This window comes from Lissotriton vulgaris, chromosome 1_1, assembly GCF_964263255.1.
Source record: "Lissotriton vulgaris chromosome 1_1, aLisVul1.2, whole genome shotgun sequence".
Classification (NCBI taxonomy): domain Eukaryota; kingdom Metazoa; phylum Chordata; class Amphibia; order Caudata; family Salamandridae; genus Lissotriton; species Lissotriton vulgaris.
The window spans coordinates 1,836,706,373-1,836,713,509 of NC_141685.1; positions in this window are offsets into that span (position 1 = coordinate 1,836,706,373).

A 7,137-nucleotide genomic window follows, 5' to 3' on the forward strand; every position below is an offset into this window, starting at 1 on the left:
TGATTGTGTGGCTCTCCGTACGAATCGCTCATACTCAACGTTTTCCGTACGATTCGCGTTCTCATTCCCCGGTCCGGATCATACTTGGCTGGTCGTACAGCATGTTTACGATTCGTATGGTTCACTGTGAGGGTCTGTGTAGTACGGATTTTCCATTGCTTTTTGTACGGTTCACAACGATTCGGACATATATTTTTCAAAAAAATCGTACTACGCGATTCAAACAGAATTTTATGAGTCGCACAAAAAGGGCTATGGATTCAATTCGGTCGTAAGAATGATTTGCCGAATCGGAATCGGCCCCTTGGTGTAGAACTTTTCCTTAATTAGTACTTTTGTCGACAGTATTTTCCACATCGGTGGCTTTGGAATCGAAACACTTGTGCTCATAAGTTGTTTTCTTCTGTGCTTTTGGTTACAGCACATGTTGCATATTGTTCAATCAAACCCAAAACAGTATCATCCGCATCTGTTCCAAATTTGGGAGCGTCCTTAATCCATAACAGCATATGTATATGAGGAGCCCCTCTTGATTGATACTACTTTCTCTAAATGAAAGCCACAACTTGTCCAAGAGGCGGACTTTTTTTATTGCAGATAAAAGATATCATAGCCTCAAATCTATGATTGAAATACCTGCATACATTAACAGGATCCAAAGAGCACAATTCTCCAGGTGTCTTGTATTCAATATTTTTGATAATAGAATTTGCCTCTCGAAGATTCTAGTAAATCATCCCAAGCGTACTCAGCACATCTTAGGGTAAGAAACCATGTTGGAGTTCCTAAGTTCCGCAGCATACATTTCTGTTCTCCATGACAACGGTACCAATATTCAATCAATCAATCAATCAGGAGATTGTTAAAGCGCGACTACTCACCCGTGAGGGTCTCAATGTGCTAGGGGTGGGGGGGAGGGGAGGTGCAGGTTCCATTCCATCAAGGAGGGGGTCTGTCGAAGAGCCAGGTTTTGAAGTTTCTTGCGAAGTTGGGGAGCGATGTTGTCTGAGGTGGAGGGGAATGGCGTTCCATGCTTTGGCCGCGAGGAAGGAGAAGGAGCGGCCTCCCGATCTGGTCTTTCTGGTGCGAGGGACCACAGCGTAGGAAAGCTGGGCTGATCATAGGGTCCTTTGGGGTGCGTGGAATTTGAGTCGGCTGTTTAGGTATGCTGGTCCTGTGCCGTGGAGGGCCTTGTGTGCGTGGGTGAGCATCTTAAAGGTGATTCTCGCCTCGACGGGGAGCCAGTGGAGTGTGCGCAGGTGCTGGGGGATGTGGCAGTGGTTTGGCAGGTTGAGGACCAGTCTTGTGGCGGCGTTCTGGATGTTCTGTAGCTTGCGGATGAGGTTTTTGTTTATTCCGGCGTAGAGTGCGTTGCCGTAGTCGAGTCTGCTGGTGACCAGGGCGTGAGTGACTGTCTTTTGGTGTTCGAGGGGGATCCATTTGAAGGCCTTATGAAGGAGGCGAGGGTGTGGAAGCAGGAAGATGAGACAGAGTTGATCTGGCGGTCCATTTGAGCTCGGAGTCCAGGATGATTCACAGGTTGCGTGCGTGGTCTGTGGGGGTTGGCGGGTTTCATTAGTGCCACGCTGACATGTCATCAAAGTAATGAGCTGAGATTCTAGATGATCATCTCTCTGGTGCACTTTATCCATAAAATCTTTTGCAGATACATTTTGCAGTTGTATTTCAGTTTTTAGAATATAATTGACTGCATAGGAAAGTCCAGACAAGTAACTTTCAAACAAAAGATGAAATATCTAAGGGATACATTGTCGAAATCTTGGATCTTCTGCATATAATCTTGTTGTCCGATATTCAGATGCAGGAATCTGCACAGAACATTTATCATATCGTCCTCCTTTTTCAGTTGGGAACAACTGTGGAAAACAACGAGTTTCCAAGCTCTCTTCCCATACACTCATGGGAGTTCCTTTTGCTTTTTTTCATTTGGAACAAATCAATAGTGTTCCCCATCACTTCTTTTGAATGGAGTGGATGCACACAGTAATGTTCATAGATTTCTTAACATATCTACTTTTTCAATTTGTCCACTTGACGTTTCAGTATCTTCTGCTAAAACTATTTCTTTTTCTCCTATATAAACATTCTTATAGTATGTATTGTTTTTTATCAAATACAATGTTGCCTTTTGCACTTTCCTAACATCCACTAACTCCTGCCAGATTTTTTTATTCTTAGTCGGCACACCATTAACAAGAATAACTAGTGGTTCACTTTCTACACTCTCTACACCAATAGTTTCAATATTTTTCTTTAAATTTAATGGTAAATACACAACTCTTCCTTTTAATCCTCTTTGTAAATCTGAAGGAGGCAATTTACCTGTTTTAGGCTCCATACGAACAATAGCCTGAAATGGGTGCACACATTGAATGAGAATAGTCTCATAGGTGTTTAAATGTATCAGTTCTGAAGGAATAGCAACCAACTCTAGATTATTATGAACAGCTCTAGCGGGCATTGCATTCTCATCTTATTTGTTATAACAATATTTTCAAATATGCTGATCAGAACCCAAATCAAAACAATTCTCTACCAACAAAAAAATTGCAAATTCTTCCTATTTATCATTATTTTCTTTTTCACTTTTTAAATTCAGATCAACACTCCTAGTCTGATTTTTGTAGTGAGTTCGGCGACAACAAACACAAGAATAATTTGGCATTTCACCTGAAATCACCTTAAACTTTGTAATTTCATTTTGAAAATGTTTTGTACATCTTTGTTCAACATTCTCTACAACATTTTCTTCTATTAATGTCCGAGTTTCTTCAATCTCTTCTTCTGAACCAAAGTAACAAAACTCAATATCATCACAAACCATTTGCACATCTGATACTGACCCACGTAAAAGAGCATTGTTTAACTCATTTAACTTTAGTGCTGGACTTTTTGCATTATACAATCTTCTCACTAAATTCCGCATATGAGTATGATGTACTGCCAACATCCTGAAATGATGGAAAACACTTTGACACACTATCCTAGAGAAACAAGCCAGATAATGACCATGCAAACCAGTGTGTTTTCTCACTCTGTAAGGGTCCAATCCTTGCAATACATTCATCTTTTGTTTAACACTTTTTTTTCAATATCCTTTTAAGAAATTGCATAATTTATCAATAGATTCTTGTCATACACTACAAATACTACTACAATCCCAAGTGTACACTGGGGCTTTAGGACGTCTGCCTAGAACTTCATCAGCTATCACTTCTTCTGCATTTCTAGGAACCATTTGCTCTTTCTCAATTGGACAACCATTTTTAACCTCATAAGCTCTACCACTGGTGTCAACTGCATGCAACAAAGTATTGCTCTGTAAATAACTCTCTTCATTAAAAAAAGGCTCAGAACTTGAAGAGTGTTTCCATTCCCCTAAAAAAATCACAAAAAATACTTTTGTTAATTACTCTTATCCTCTTACTTTTGGCCTTCATTAAATGGAAGGGTTTATGTAGTGATCGAATTCTGTTTATTACTAAAATAAAGAGTTTCCTCTTTACTTCAAAAGTCTTTTCAACAATGGATTCAATATGCTTCTTTTTATAAAAGACTGTCCTCTTTCTATATTTATTTGTATCTTTAATCAAATTATGGAGTACTCTTTTGTAAAATATTATTATGCTCAATTCTTCATGTTGATTTTCTCTTCTTTTTCTAAAAGCTTTATCCTTTGTTTTTACATTGCCTTTTTTCCTTTCCTATTCTTAGCACTTTTTTTATGCTTGGAACATTTTCACTGCTTTGCACTTTTGCATGTTTTTTCTAAATCTAGTAATATTTTTTATGACGTCCTTTGTGGTCTTACCAGACATTTTTCTCTTTTTAGCCACAAACTTGTGGTTGAGTTTTTTTCTAGTAAGTATCCTTTTTCTGACCTTTTTTTCTTCTTTGTTTCTCCGGCATGTTACATTTATTTTAAGGATGATAAACAGTATCTGTAAAAAAAAAACATAAATAAGTATTTATTACCAACTTATACATTTTTATTACTATACAAACACATTTCATATACATTCTGACTAAAAAATTATAGGCCTGAAGCACAACTGTGAAACTGATAAGAGCACTACATACATAATGCATAGCAGTTTGAAGTACTTCATAACAGTAGAACCTGAATCACTGTATGACTAAATGCATATTTACTAAATGATCACAATACTATAAGGAAAGACACTGAGTGAATTCTTAATTGGTTAACTTTTAATTTAATAGTGGAGAAGTGTGGCTCACTGGTTAGAAGCGGCAGACTCTGAAGCAGAGACCAGGGTTCAATTCCCGACGCGGCAGGGTCTTGGGCTCAATGTCCGCGGACTTGATAATTCTCGCCCCGGCGCCTACTCTAATCATGGGTCCCACGCTGCAACTCTGGGCAATAGCCTGCTTAATCTCCACAACAGCCCCAACAACACTGGGATATCCATTCCCTGATGACACAGTTGCTTGCACATAAGACCTACTGGTTGTCATGTGAAGTGGCGAACATGTCCCAACTCAGGACAATGCTTCAGCTAGTGGGCCTGCAATTGTGATGAACAAAATCAGTGCTGCATTGTGGCCACACCCTTATCCCCAGGCAAAATGTCAACGCAGAAGTGTGCACACTAACACAATACACCGAAGCATCTGAACTACATACTTGTGGCAAAATTGTATGAGGCACAATCATGTCTGGAACCAAATGACATTGCCTGCCAAGCCCCAAATGAAATCACTGGCCAACATCACAGGTGCAGTGCATGGTGAAACATTGATCAACCAATTCACACCCACAGGTCAGACCTGGCAAGGCTAAATCAGGCAGGCCCATCTAGACCTCTCCTGCACAACACCCCGATACCACAGTCAATATGACTGCTACAGCTCAAGAAGTGCGGCCTCAGAATCAGGGTAACAAAAAATGTGCAGCAACAATTCCAAAAGTAACAGCAGCTCACCTCATGGGGCTGGCAATACATATTACTCACAAACAACCAACAACAGACTGTTGTGAATAGGCACACAGGCACTGCCCAATGTGAGCATGCACAAGCCAAATCTTGTATCTATGTCCAGTGGACACATGTAGCAGACCCAGGAAAAATACAAACTATGCCAGGTAACAATACCACTGAGGCAGACCCATGCTGAAGCCACATAGAATGGGCACAATGTTGGATGACACATATGATTAGGAGGCCAGGGTGTCTCAGGGGACGGTAGTGGGCACACTGATCCATGGGTCTGGAATGAGCTGACTGTACCAGGAGTAACCGTCATGGCACTATGCATATCTCACACTGATGCACATCATGTCTGGGAACCCAACATTGGTCTTGCATGCTGCAAGGGTGTGCAGTAGAAACCTCATACTCCTATGTTGAGACTCATCATCAGTGCAAACAAATATGAAGCCGAAACACAGTGCACAGGTCATGGTACAGGCAAGGTCCCAACCCATGTCACAGACCACCCTCCCACATGATGCAGAAATCAATGTGCAGTCTTATTTCCTTGCACTTTAGATGAGCATGATGCAAATGCGATTACACACAGACATGGGGACACATGTGAATGAGGGGAAGCGATGAAAATGAGTACCAGGTGACTATGATGAACGGAAAAGACACTGCACATATAACCTGTCTGACCAGACACCACAACTGTGGGAGTGTAGCCAGGCTTCAGAGCACTTCAAAAAGCAGGTGACACACTACACAACAACAGCCATGTACCTATCCCCTCCTTGTTGCTGTCTCTCCTGCAACTGCCTATCGAGGTCTGGAAAGATGACTGCCAGGACCTGGAGCATGTGGGGGGTGAGGTGACGACTTCCACCGTGTCGGCGTAGGGGCTCCAGGTCTCGCTGAATCCGGGCGATACGCCAGGTCCAGCACTGGATGTCCTGCCACCGCTTCTGGATGTTGTGCAACCACAGGCGATGGCCCCCTGCAGACCTGACGGACCTGACAATCTCTTACCATATTTCCCCCTTCTCATAGGCAGTTACCTGTCAGGAAGACAAAGTGAAACAATATCACTACACCTGCTCCATTTCCCCGACCCACACACTTGTACACCATTGATAATGTGAACAGGGCATAGGATGGTGACAGGACTTGCATCATTGTCCATCTGAATTAGGCCTGTGTGCAAGCCACAATGCACTACATGTCATTGAAAGCCTACAGATGGTGTAACATGTGCAACAGACTCACAGATCATGGCACACACTGGGCAACAAATGCAACTGCCGGGTTAGTGACAGTACGTGACAAGCACTCACATCTCCCAATTCACTTGAGGACCCTCAGCAGACCAGACAGACACACCCTGGTACAGATCACTCGCCTGTAACTGACAACAGCGGAAACAAGCCTCACTTTGCACTTGTGCCAGTTGACAATGGGGTGTCACAGGTGTCGTGCTAGCATTGCAATTCAGGCACACAGCACTGCTTACATGTCACATCAGATGGCAGAGCAGCTGCATACACTATGCAGCAGTGGTGCAAGACATCACATACACACTCAGCCAGATGACAAGGAACATTCACACACTTCAATGTTCATGAGGTCTAACACATCATTTGGACAATCTCACCACAGGTCCTGGAGAACCGCAGCCTTAAGGCCCGGCGGCGCAGTGTACGCCTGAAATCCCCGGGATTCACCTGCCTTGTCAAAAACAGAGACACAGACTCTTCGTCTGGCGTAGAAGATGGTATTTATTAGCTGCAGCTAGTACAGTGGTCTTAGAAGTCGTCGGTATAACGAGGTTCAAAAGAGACTGCCCCTTAACTCCGTGGCGCACAGGTTTATATATGATACAATACAATGCAAAATGCAATCACACAAGAGCATGAGCTATAGGCAAATGTTATAGACAATGTTTTAAGACCAAAGTTACTTGAGTTCCCGGTTTCGTTTGTCACTCGACCCCTTAAGTAAATTACAAATGAATCCACACAATTCAATTTACAAGTAGAGAAAACACAGCTGCATGTTGTAGAAGGACAGTCGTGAAACAGGAGAATGCATGAGACATGTAGCGAAGGACAGCAGATAAGATAACTTAAAGGAAACAATGGTGTGAACCAACAAATAGTCCGGACGGGGATTAATCAGCTCA